Raw genomic sequence first — 12,109 nt, 5'->3', positions numbered from 1 at the left:
GCGCGGTGGCATGAGCTGGCTGGTGGTAGCGCGAGACGGTACCACAGCGGTCCCAATGCAGTGCATGAAAGTGCTCCTAGTTTCACGGGATTCCTTCACCCATACACTGCGGCTGGGCAGCATTGTTAGGTTTGGATATGCTCCCCGGCCAGGGTTCGTATGCTTGTGTCATGTTTAGAGTGTTGGGGTAGAATGTTTGGACTGGAGTGTGCATGAGTGTTCCAGAGAAAAACAGTTGGGACCTGGATAATTAATGGACAAGGGGGCCGGTGGATGTCTCTCCCTGTATTTACCCACTTACTTGTTTTTCCTCATGTACTATCCTTGTAACTTCGGCATATACTCAGTAAATATATGAACCCATTCTGAACGGCTCGCTTTACTCATTTTGACCCAAGCATTAAACTCAACAAGCATCCTCGGCAATCTCGATTCGGATCACTTTCGGAACTTCTCTCCTCTGCTTTGCAAAGTCTTGTGGGGATCCTGCGGTGAAATTACACTGCTTCTCCACTCCGCTGGTGCCAAACAACAGGGCACCAGCCGTCATAGGGTCATCCGTGCTTGGGTACGGTACCCAGCTCATTGCCAAGTGTAAAATAAGACACATTATGGTTGGGTGGGGGCTTCAAGAGGCATTCAACATGACAAGCCTGCACAGCTACCAATGACCAGCTTCATCCACCAACGGACTCAGCCGCCACTGTAAGGAACCCTGGCCCCACTCACAGTGCAGAATAAGAATGCCGCAACCTTTCATGCCATAAACTGGCAGGAGCTCATGCTACTGCCATCTCTTTACACATCCTTGGAATGCTCGACAGGTGCTCCTAAATTGCATCCTGTGTCAGCAATTGGGCAGTCGAGACGTCCCACTTGGTCTTAATTCTACTGTAACATTCCTTGACAGTTAAAAATACAAATTAAAAGTGACTGCATAAAATCAGGACCAGCGTCTAACGAGTGCCTGTGCAGAAGGGTGTGAGTAATATGCTCAATGAATTGCCAACTCACTCACTCACTCAGGCTCTATTTATTGCTGGTCGCTTTCAGTCTTTTTATAGGTATTTTTGGTAGCTACTGGCCTATTTAAAAGTTCTTTATTTGATTGCTATCATTTAATGGTATGGTCACTGGTCGCTACTGTCTTACTATATTTGTGTTGTTTTCATTGATTTTCTGTGTGGCCTAAGTCGCTTCTTTTTTGGTCAAAAGCGAGAACACCGGCTCATGTCTGTCCATTCTCATACCTGCTAACTTCCAGCCTCACCGTGCTTCTGTCTATTCTCGTGGGGGAGGGGAGGGTTCCAGATGTTTGGCAGCATCACCCCTCTTTCCTCCTCTACTATCCCACCGTACCACCATCCACCACGCTGCCCACATATAACCCTGGAGCTTCACTGCTTAGACTCACTCACACCTGAACTACCCCTTTTGCCTCCCTCTTGGAGCCGCCCCTCCCTTCTCAGGTCACCTCTCACACCCAACACAACATACACTGGGAATCTGAAATGCCCTATATAGCGTAGGCTACAAATACGCTTTAATCCTCAATAAGAACAACATTGTGCACTGTCTCTACGGGGAATACACAAGGAAGACCTACTTCACGTGGGGGGCAATAATTATCACAACTTTTGAGGAATACAATTTTGAACATTAGGCCTGATGATGCTTTTGAAGGCCAAAAGACTTAAAAGCGCAATCCACATAACCATGTTCCTAGGGCTCTGTTCAACAGGAGTTACTAAGCTTCTTTAAGATTTAAATGCTCGTGTTTTTATTGTTTTGGAACATAGATTGCGTCCATTTGTATTGGTAACTGTATTTGCACATTGGCTTTGAATAAATGTGAAACCATCTTGTCATGAGCATGATACTTTTGTGGAGATGCGCACAGGTATTCTGTTGTAGGGTTTGGAGAGCCTGGAGCTAGATTGCAAATTTGAGGCCTACTCAATACTCCACATAATCACCACTATCTCCGCCTGCTCCTTCACCACCTCTCACGTATGTCCTCAACTTTGGCTTGCCCATGCCATCCAGCAATTCAGAGTAATCATGCACCTGCACAAATACTGCCGACATAAGGAACCTCGCTGCACGTCCTGGTGTACTGTTGAGGCAATAGTATTTCTACACCCATCCCACTTTTCTCTGGGGTCACACCTCCTCAAATTCCCCAGAGCCCTTAGTCAGCTCTCCTTCCTCACGCTCTCTTTGCTAATGACTCTGCCCGCTATCTCTATGCTAGAATATCTAAACTCTTAGCCCTGTGACTAGTCTCCTTTGCCCCTTCAGCCCACACTCCCACCTCCTCCACTGTCTCCAATTGTTTTTTCTGCCACACAGGTTGAGCTGTCGTCCACCTTCTGGTCTCCTACCTTTCATGTGTCCTTGCAGATTCCCTATCTACTAATTGTTCTTGCTTTTCAAAGGATTCTAAAAGTCTACACGCAACTCCTACCTTTTTCTTGTCTCCATGAATTTGGACGAGTATTCAAAGTCTTCTGACACAATTTTCCCCTGCGGTCCGTGCTTTCAGCTGTGCGCTCTCTCCCACATGCCTCCTTTGCGGAGCTTTGTTTGGCTTTGTTTCAACTGAGGGATACTCCCAGTCGCTGGCGAAAGCACTGCCTTCCCCGCGACACACTATGATGTCACAGTCTAGCACTCTGGGATGATGGAGCATAGTGTGACGTCACTGCAGGCAGCATTCCAGGAAAGCAAGAGCTCACGTCACGAATGAATATGAGGAATATCCTGTATTTCATTGCATTTGAAAAGAAGTTGTTTTTTTTAAAGCAAGAAAACAAAAATACGCTTTGGAGAAAATAAAAAGCAAAAAAGAACCCCCTTAATAAAATAATAAAAACGAGAATAAAGTGAACGGGTAGATCTACCTGCACTGTCACTATGTAGCCGTAGCATCTTTTTCCAAAAAACGGTATCCCTTAATATTGATAAACTTTGTATTTGTTACGCTGAGGCCTGTCTGCCATAGCTCTTAACCTTTCTGAGAACATCCTGGTAACTCATCTTATTAGTCACGTGGGGGATCGCTCCCTCTGCGCCTTGGGTATGATACTTGGCTATCTGCAACAATGTTTTGCCTATGGCTGGGGAAGGCAGTTTGGCAATGGTTCCCTGGAGTATCCTGCTTTGCAGGTTGCTAGTCGTCTGTGTGTCTGAGTGTTGGGATGCTGGTGTGTATGCTTGGAATATTGGAGAGTTGGCCTCTGAGGGGTTCCCACTGAGTGAGTCCTGGAGCTGGCTTGTTTCACACTTGGTTCTTACTTACCGGTACCTGGCACAATAACGGCACTTAGGATACTCACGTGTCCAGGCATAGCATAGTACTTCAGAACTAGGAAGGACCCTACCACATTACCCAACTCGATTTGACTGTATTGTTCAGCTCGCGAAACGAACTTTACGTTTCCCTTATTTTACTTGCATTGTTCTCTTGGGCAAATTGAGTGCTCCCCTGACAGGCTACGCCCTGCCAGCAAAGATTGGGGGCTACAAGAATCAGAAAACAGATTTATTTTAGAGCTTTCACTCCACAAAAGCATTACCGATGTATACAACAATAATACATTTGATTTAAGAAAAACATTACATAACTTGACAGAACATATTCCATATACATCAATCAGCACAACATGAAATATGGGGACTTGGATTATGTAAACATTATCATTGAAAACCTTAGGCACTCAGATCAAATTGACAGCGACAGAGTATGAAATATAGTACTTTACATTAAGTATTTTAAATGATAATGCTCATATAATCATTCATAAAACGGTCAATAAAAGGGCTCAAAATATTAACAAAGGGAAGTGCGTAGTGAAATTATAGTGTGATTTTCACCTATAATACTTCCAACCTGATATATCTTTTCGATTTTAAAGCATTTTTTTGCCTTTTTGTATAGAATATGTGCATCATCATAAAGTACGTCTGCTATAATGAAATAGCTAACTGTGGTGGATATTAGAAACATACTCTTTTATGTAATGCACTATTTGTGTCTTATCTATAGGGCTTGCATCAAAAACACTTAGATGCAAAACAGATCAAGGGGTTGTCTGGCAAAGATACAAATGGAAAACAGGTCCACATTGCCTAAAAACCAAATGACGTAAGACTGACTAGTATTAAATATTTAGTCTGAGTTTTTGTATAAAACGAACAGAATAATAGAAAGTGTATTGGCTTCTTTAGAGTTTTGATGCCACAGAAACATAGCCAGTTTGAGAGCTCTGACGTAGCCAGCACCCACTTATGGAGGTGAATGGTAGCTGATGGGACCATGTCAATAGTGAATGCCGATAATCACTGCAGGACCAAAAGCAGGGTCCTCAAACGAAGAGCTTTAAGGGAAATCTGTGGATTAAGGAGCTTCCTTACAATTCCATTTGCTCAGCCAGGGCACAATAATTTATTATTGTTGTTCTTGTCAGAGTCTTTAAAAGATATCGGGCCTCATTACGAGTTTGGTGGTAATTCAGTAGGAATTACTGGCAAAATTGTTTACTATTACTCCCACTAAGTATGGTGGAGTTATCCCCCATTACAAGTTCAGCAACAATGATGTTATTCCCCATTCATAGAGACCACAGGACTCTTTGGGGGATTTAGAAATTGCCAAAGGCGATAATTCCACATGTGGTCATTTCTACCGTCTCTTTCCGGTTAAAGTGGAATAGATAGCTCCACTTTAATGCCAGAGTGGAAATTTGGTGGTACAGTAACAGAATGACCACCATTTACTTGCAGAACCAACAAACTCATAATGAGGCCCATTATGCCTTAATGGTCAGCAATAGGCTTGAAAGTATGTTATCCTTAAACCATCTTAAGTGCTCCCACCTGATATTTAAACTAGAAAACCCCAATATAATTGCAAGCAGGAATTATGATCCCTGTCAAAGGTTTGAGTAAGTTATCCACAGACTTTGAGTTGATTCATTGGTAATGCATAGTGCCACATTCATTGTATCGTTTCTATTCCAGACTGCTCCACAGCAATCCATTCTAAGATGCCCAAGTCCATATAGAAGATATTGAATACACTTCAAGGAAAATCTGGTAGAGAAGCACTTCACAGATCTATATGGGTAGTGTAAGAGTGTGGAAGGGGAAGACTGACACACAGGTGGCATGATTGTTACCAAATACTTTTATTTTAGCAGAAAATAAAGGAGAAACCCTACCTGGCCCTATTATATAGGGGGGTACCCCCGCCTCACCTCAATACTAAGGATGTGTCAGAATGTCTGAAATCATAAGTCCACCATCCTGTGTCAAACCCTATTGTCTTCCCTTACATGTGTAATTAATCTAAATGGTTGGTGATTCTTCTTAATGCAAGAATGATTCCCTTCTTTTGTGTAGCAGACTACCATGCCAGTAGTATAAAGGGGCTGTCTTCTGAGAGAGTGACTCCATTCCCCAGGTTGCAGTTCTTTTCAAAGTTAGCACACAACGTTCCAGATAGAAACATTTCTCAATTCAAAAGTAAAGCAATGTTCCAACTCAAAATGCTTGAGGCCAAGATAATGGGCCTCATTATAAGCATGGCGGTCCGGGAACTATGGTACCGGTAAGCATGCCGGTACCGTTGTTCCCGGACTGCCATACTACGAGCTGTGTTTGCGGGCACCTGTCAGCCCGCTAGGTCTGGCCTGGCAGGCAGAGCGGCACCCGCGAGCGCAGCATGTAGGAGGCACCAGCATCGTCGTTGACGGTGCCGGTGCATCCGACATCCCCATTCCCATTGAGCCCAATGGGAATAGGGACTGACAGGCACCGGCACCCGGCAATGCAGGAATTACCGGGTCCGGCAATGTCAGAATTACCCGGTAATTCCTCATTGACGATTGCCGGAAAAAATGCAACTCCGGCGGCAGCCATGCCTGTTTTACAGGCACAGCTACCGCCAGGGTTATAATGAGGCCCAATGACTCCCTTCCCTTGGCTTTTATCACAATGTTCACAAACACCATGGGGAATGAGTCCCTTCCCCTGGCCTTTCTTAGATTTCTTGCAATGCCAAGAGAATGACTCCCTTACCTTGGTCTTTATCACAATGTTTACAAAAACCAGTGGGAATGACTCCCTTCCACTGGCATTTCTTAGGCTTCTCACAATGCCGTGAGAATGACCCCCTTCCATTGGCTTTTATCACAATGTTCACAAACACTAGGGGAAAGACTCCCTTCCCCTGGTCTTCCTTATGCTTTTCCCAATGTTCACAGCCAACCTGGTTCACTACCCTGCCAGGTACTGTGACTATGAAGATGACTTGGGTTACTCTTCATAAAAGGGAGCTGGTCTCTTTGGGGTTCTTACCGGTGACCTCTGGTTGTTTGTGGGCTTCTCCTCCCTGCTCAGGCTTCTCACAGTCTCGCCAGGGGCTATGGTGTCCTTACCCCGTTCCTCTCTTCCTGGGCTGCACGTTTCCAGCTCTTCACACATGCCAGCCCTCCAAGTCGGCTGGCTGTTCTGCTCTCTGCTCCCACTTAGGTCCAACCATGTCAGAGCTACCCGGAACGTCTCCCCGGAGACCAAGTGTCTCGGCCTCTGCGTTTCCAGCATCTCCGGTCCTTCAGCTCAATTCGAATTTCCCGGTTCCTCCCGGATTGGCCTGGCAACTTGTGTAGTCCTTCTTCCCTTTTTATCATCAGCTTGAACCTGCTTGTTTCACATTGTCTAGGCTGCTCATGTTGGTTCCACGGGGCACTCTCCATTGCTCTGCACCTTTTCCTCTTCTCAGTATTGATGGTCTCACCCTCAACTGGGTTTCCTGTATTCTTATTAGTCCCAGTTTCTGCATATGACTCACATAGGTCATCCCTACTCTTCCTCGTCCCAGTATTATCTATGGTCAGATAATCTACCCTACAGAGGTACATGGAGGTGTATGGGATTATGGGACTGTGTATAGGGTAGGAGGATGAAGGAGGTGGGGATATATTTTTGGCATACCACGTTCTTCCCGGACAGTCGTCCCTTGTCACATAGGGGGATCCCTCCCCATGAGATCCACCCACTGAGTACCACCCCCAGGGGGACTATTGGGAAATGTCCTCACCTCCCTGGCCTCATGGGAAGGGGCTAGCTCTAGGGGAGAAGGGACAACATCCAAGGATTCATCCTAGTAATCACCTATATGGGGCCACACATGCTATATAACTATGTGAGGACAAAATAAATGAGTGCTCCTAGAAAACATTTCACAGATCCATAATTGTATCCTGTAAGTATCAGAAGGATGTAGCTCCATGTTGGGATAGCATACATCGGCAAAGTGAATCCCCAATGCTCACCTGCCGTTCTGCTGACTATAGAATTCAACTCTAAAATTGTGACATTATGATTATCCCTTCACCTGCCCTCCCTGCTTAAGGAAAAGTAGTGCAGAACCTCCCCTCCTAAGTCTAGTTAAATAATGGGTAATTACATATCCCGTTTACAGTTTGGGGGGATTCCACTATTTCACTTCTGATACGTACAACATGCCTTGGCTTTTCAGTCAACAATGGTAATGAAACTGCTTTACAAACCGTATTGCGCTCTACCATCCTCTTGGCACTCAAATAGAGAGCCTTACTTTGCTATAACCTTCTTCCATTAGGCATTTCGTGGGGCACTATGCACCCACAGAAGGGTACAGCACTAAAAACCTGTTCACACTGCTTGCAAGCCAGGGGTAGCTTAGGGTTTCCACAGATAGGAGAACAAGTAGAGATGACCGCAATGCTCCCTGCTAAACCAGAATCAAAGTAGAGAAGCAGTAAATTGCCTACCTTTAACTCCAGTTCTCCAGCATTGGCAGCTTTCATAGATTCACATGCTTTAAATATTCCCTATCGCCAGGCATGGAATCCTTGGTTACCTACTTCCTACATTATAGTTAAAAGAAAAAACAAGGCATTTTGTAGTATATCCACCTTGTTTTGGGTTGTTTTGTTCCCAGACAAGTGGACGTTGAGTGCTCAGCTCCACCCCTGGAGGCCATGCTCAGTTTTAACCAGGCCGTGTGCGTATAACATGTAAGTCCTTTAGAGCCTTTACTGGGGTAGGCGGAGGTCAAAGATACCAATGCAGAAGAACCGGAGTTAGAGGTGGGCAAATTACTCCATCACCAGCAATGGATCCCTCATAGATCCGTCATAGGTTAACATGCTTTGAATAGATTGAAAAGGAGTGTCTCACCATTTGCCTGTATCTAGAGTAGGGGGTAGGTAGTAAAGGCTTGCTTACTTGAAACAGGTACGGCTGCCATGTTTGGCACACACCTGCTTCTATTCTCACCTGTGCATTCAAACTGTAACGCTTGGCAAATGTGTGCAGCATTGCCCAAGTAGCTGATTGGCAAATGTATTGTAGGTGGATTCCTGCCCACTTGGTTGCTGAATTTGCCACCGCTCTAGTAGAGTGAGTGTGTGCTCTACTGTGAAGAGGTCTTTTTGCTTTTGCATGGCAGAAAGATATTGCTGATGTAATCCATCGCGAAATTCCCTGCTTCGAAATCACCTTTCCCTTGTTGGCAGGTCCAAAAGCGATGAACAGTTGTATAGATTAGCAAAATCTTTCATTCTGTTTATGTAACATTGGTCGTCTATTTTAACACACAGAGACTGTGGGGCGACTTCCGTTGGTGACGATGCATTTTGTAAAAATGTAGGCAGCACAAATGATGTGTTAATGTGGAAATCCATTTGTACCTTTGGTACAAAATGCAGGCTTGTCTTGCGGACAACCTTGTCTTTGAAGAAGTGCGCATATGGCTCATTGGCCACTACAGCCTGAATTTCGTACACATGCCTCACAGAAGTAATGGCTACTAGGAATGGGACTTTCCATAAAACATACTTGGTATGGACTTTTTAGAGTGGCTTAATGAACGTGGTGAGAGCTGTGCTCCGGCTCCATGCTGCTGCCACCTTACTGGCTGGTGGGAGGGTACTGAATAAGCCTTCTATGAAATGCTAAATTATCCTCCAGCTAAAGAGGGGTTGGCCCTCTGGCGTTCTAGTGTAGCGAGCTATGGCAGATAAATGCTGTCTTACTGAAAAATACGTTAATCCATTCTCCGCCAAGACTAGAAGGCATGGGAGAGTCTGATGTGGTTGTAAGTGGAATGGTTCTAACGCCTGTCACACACACTATGCACAGAACGCTTCCATTCATAGTGGTAGGACCTTATAGTTGAAGAGGCCCTTGCCACCTGTAGGAAGTTTCCTGTATACATCTTGGATGTGTAACTGGCCGAATTCGGAGAAATCAGAAGCCACGCTGTGAGCTTGAGTGAACTGGTGGTAGATGCGGTTCTCTCTCCTGGATAACACATCCACTGTTGGTGTCAAGTGTAGCCGTTGACATGTGCATAAGGGGTTGCGGTACTATGATAGCCCGGCCCATGCTAGAGATAGGAGTGTGATTCGACACAGGTATCTTCGTTATTTTCTATTAACCTCCTTTTTAGTGGTATCGTGGGAAAGCATAAGCGAAGATTCCTGTGTATGTGAAGGAAAAAACATCCCCTACCCAGTATTCCCAGAAGTTCTCTTCTGGGAATACCTTGTGACAAAGGCATTGCATTTCTTGTTCTGTTGGGTGGCAAATTGGTCTATCTATGGTGTCTTCCAATGTTTGGACATCATTGCTAACTGCCCTCCATGCAGTTCCCATTTGTGGCATTACTGTGCTGTCATGATGAGCTTGAGCGTTATCCTGGTCTGCCGGTAGCCAGGTTGGTGGCTCAGTGGACTAATGCATCCACTTCAGGGGCCTGTGTTTGACCTCATGGTCACAGGTTAGAATCCTGGCAGTTAAACTCAGCCCTTCATTCTTCAAATGTTGAAAAAATGAGTACCAATAGGTTGGGTAACAACAAACATCTGTTATCTGTCAATAGCGCCAAGGTGCCCTTGTGGGGGTGAACGTGCGCTCTACAAATACACTGGTCATGTTATGTTATCCTTTTCTGTCCTCCTGGCATGTGATATAGTAAATGCGGTTCTCACTCCTGGATAACACATCCACTATTGGTGTCATGTGTAGCGATTGGTACACGGACATGTGCATAAGGTTGGAGTACCATGATAGCCAGGCCCATGCCGCAGCTACGAGTGTGACTTGTCAAGGGTATCTTCGGATATTTACTATTACCCTCCTTAGTAGTGGTATCCGGAGTAACGCATACGCAGAGATCCCTGTCCACAGGAAGGAGAAAGCATCCCCCTACCGAAACCTTCTGGGAATATCTGGTGACAAAGTCATTGCATTTCTTGTTCTGTTGGGTGGAAAATGGGTCCATCTATGGTGTCCTCCAACGTTTGGACATCCTTGCTTACTGCCCTTACTGCAGTTCTCGTTCGTGGCATGACTGTGCGTCCTGATGAGCTTGAGCGCTATCCTGGTCTGTCCTCCTGGCATGTGATGTGCTTGCAGGGCCATGTTGTGCCAAATGACTCAGTGCCGTAGCTGTTGCGCTTTCTGCGACAGCTGTCTAGAGCGAGTTCCACCCAGTTTTCTTTTGTAATACATTGTTTTTTATTGCTTGCAAGAATTGTTATTGTCTTTGCTTTAAGTAGAGGGAGGAAAGATGGCAGCGCCAACCTCACTGTCCTTAGCTTGAGGACATTGATAGGCTACTATGTTCCCTCCTCTGACCAATGTCCCTCTGCTGTGAGTTCACAGATGTCAGCCCCATCCTGTTAGGGATGCATCCGTAATGAGCATCTTCTGATGGAGCGGTTGTCATAGCGGTGCCCCTTGGACACAATTTTCACTGTGGTTCAACCACTGTAGGTGCAATAGGAGAGCTGTGTGATCAGTATCTTGCCCCCCCCAGCGGCCCTGGGATTTCAGCCATCTGTCGGCCAGAAACTGTTGAATGGGCCTCATTCGAAGCCTTCAATATGGGATGAGGGGAATCGCAAGAGGGCCACGAACCTCCTTACTGAAAGACCTAGGGTTCTTTTCAATATGTGGATGGTGGACAGGATCGATTGAATTCTGTCTTGAGGTGGTTTGACCACAGAGAGCGTCATGGAAAAACATGCTCCCAGGAAACCCAATTCCTTGGTTTTCCTGCATGCAAGGTTTCCTGTAGATGATGGAAACTCTTTGCGAGGTCGACGTCTGAACTGAGTGTTGGATGGACTGAACTACTACCATGCATGCCGGTGGATCAAGCAGCCAGCCGTCCAAGTTTGGAAAGACGTGCTGGCCTTTGTGTATGAGGTTAGCTGCCACTGGCACTAGGTATTTGATGAAGGTCCTGGGCATGGATCTGAGGCCAAAGGGTACTGCACTAAATTGACAAAGCGTTTTCTTCACAACAGACTGCAGATATTTTCTGTGTGATATGTGAATGGGTATGTGAAAACATGCGCCTTCTGGATCTTGGGATGCAATGAAGCCCCGGTCTTGTATTGACTCGATAACTGTTACATTTAAGAAGTTTAGGGAGGTACAGATACTCAGGAGTCTCTGTTGATGTAGGTGGTCTTTAATGGGTTCTTTTAGTTACAGGTAAGTACACAGGGTAAGGCAAACATAAGACAAGTTCATGTGAGAGAAACATCCAACGGTCCCCCTGTGCCAAGCATAAGTTCCCAACTGACTTTTCTGGAACACAGCACTCACATCATGACATTCCAACAAGCTAAGTCTCCAACTCCAACACTCTAAGCCCAGACATACACACACAGGAAATAGCCTGGTAGCCAGAATAAGTAAAACCCAACACATCTCCCCCTTACATAACACTACAAAATCTAAGGAAGAGACAGAAGGCATAGTCGCTACTAAACAATTTATAGACCACAAACAAAGACTATCCTACATACCCATCTAGCAAACCGCTCTAAGCAATAAAGCTATTCCCCTCCAAATCCTTAGCATAGCTACCAAATAACTACCAATTCCAGAACAATCACCAGTACCATAACGGGCCTTTTATGGAACTCGCTACAAGGGAACCAGCCCACAATCCAGCGCACAAGCATCACCAACCTACATCACAACTATAAGCTTGCATCATCATTTGCCATCAACTAGTTGTGCTAACACAAACAACAGGGTTCAA

General features: G+C 45.4%; 1 protein-coding gene across 3 annotated transcripts in view; it reads right to left on the bottom strand.

Annotated features, from left to right (window-relative positions):
• Positions 1-12,109, bottom strand: part of FBXL7 (F-box and leucine rich repeat protein 7) — a 994,658-nt gene that overhangs the window by 115,796 nt on the left and 866,753 nt on the right. Inside the window, exon 1 of one of the 3 annotated variants that reach the window (XM_069620453.1) lies at positions 2,468-2,592. The exons of the other annotated variants lie outside the window; for them this stretch is intronic. The gene's annotated coding sequence lies outside the window, so the exon portion shown is untranslated. Of the gene's footprint in view, positions 1-2,467; positions 2,593-12,109 lie in introns of those variants that run through there. 3 annotated transcript variants of the gene reach the window in all.

This window comes from Ambystoma mexicanum, chromosome 5q, assembly GCF_040938575.1.
Source record: "Ambystoma mexicanum isolate Mex_15411 chromosome 5q, UKY_AmexF1_1, whole genome shotgun sequence".
Taxonomy (NCBI): Eukaryota; Metazoa; Chordata; class Amphibia; order Caudata; family Ambystomatidae; genus Ambystoma; species Ambystoma mexicanum.
This window is presented reverse-complemented; position numbering and strand designations above follow the sequence as displayed.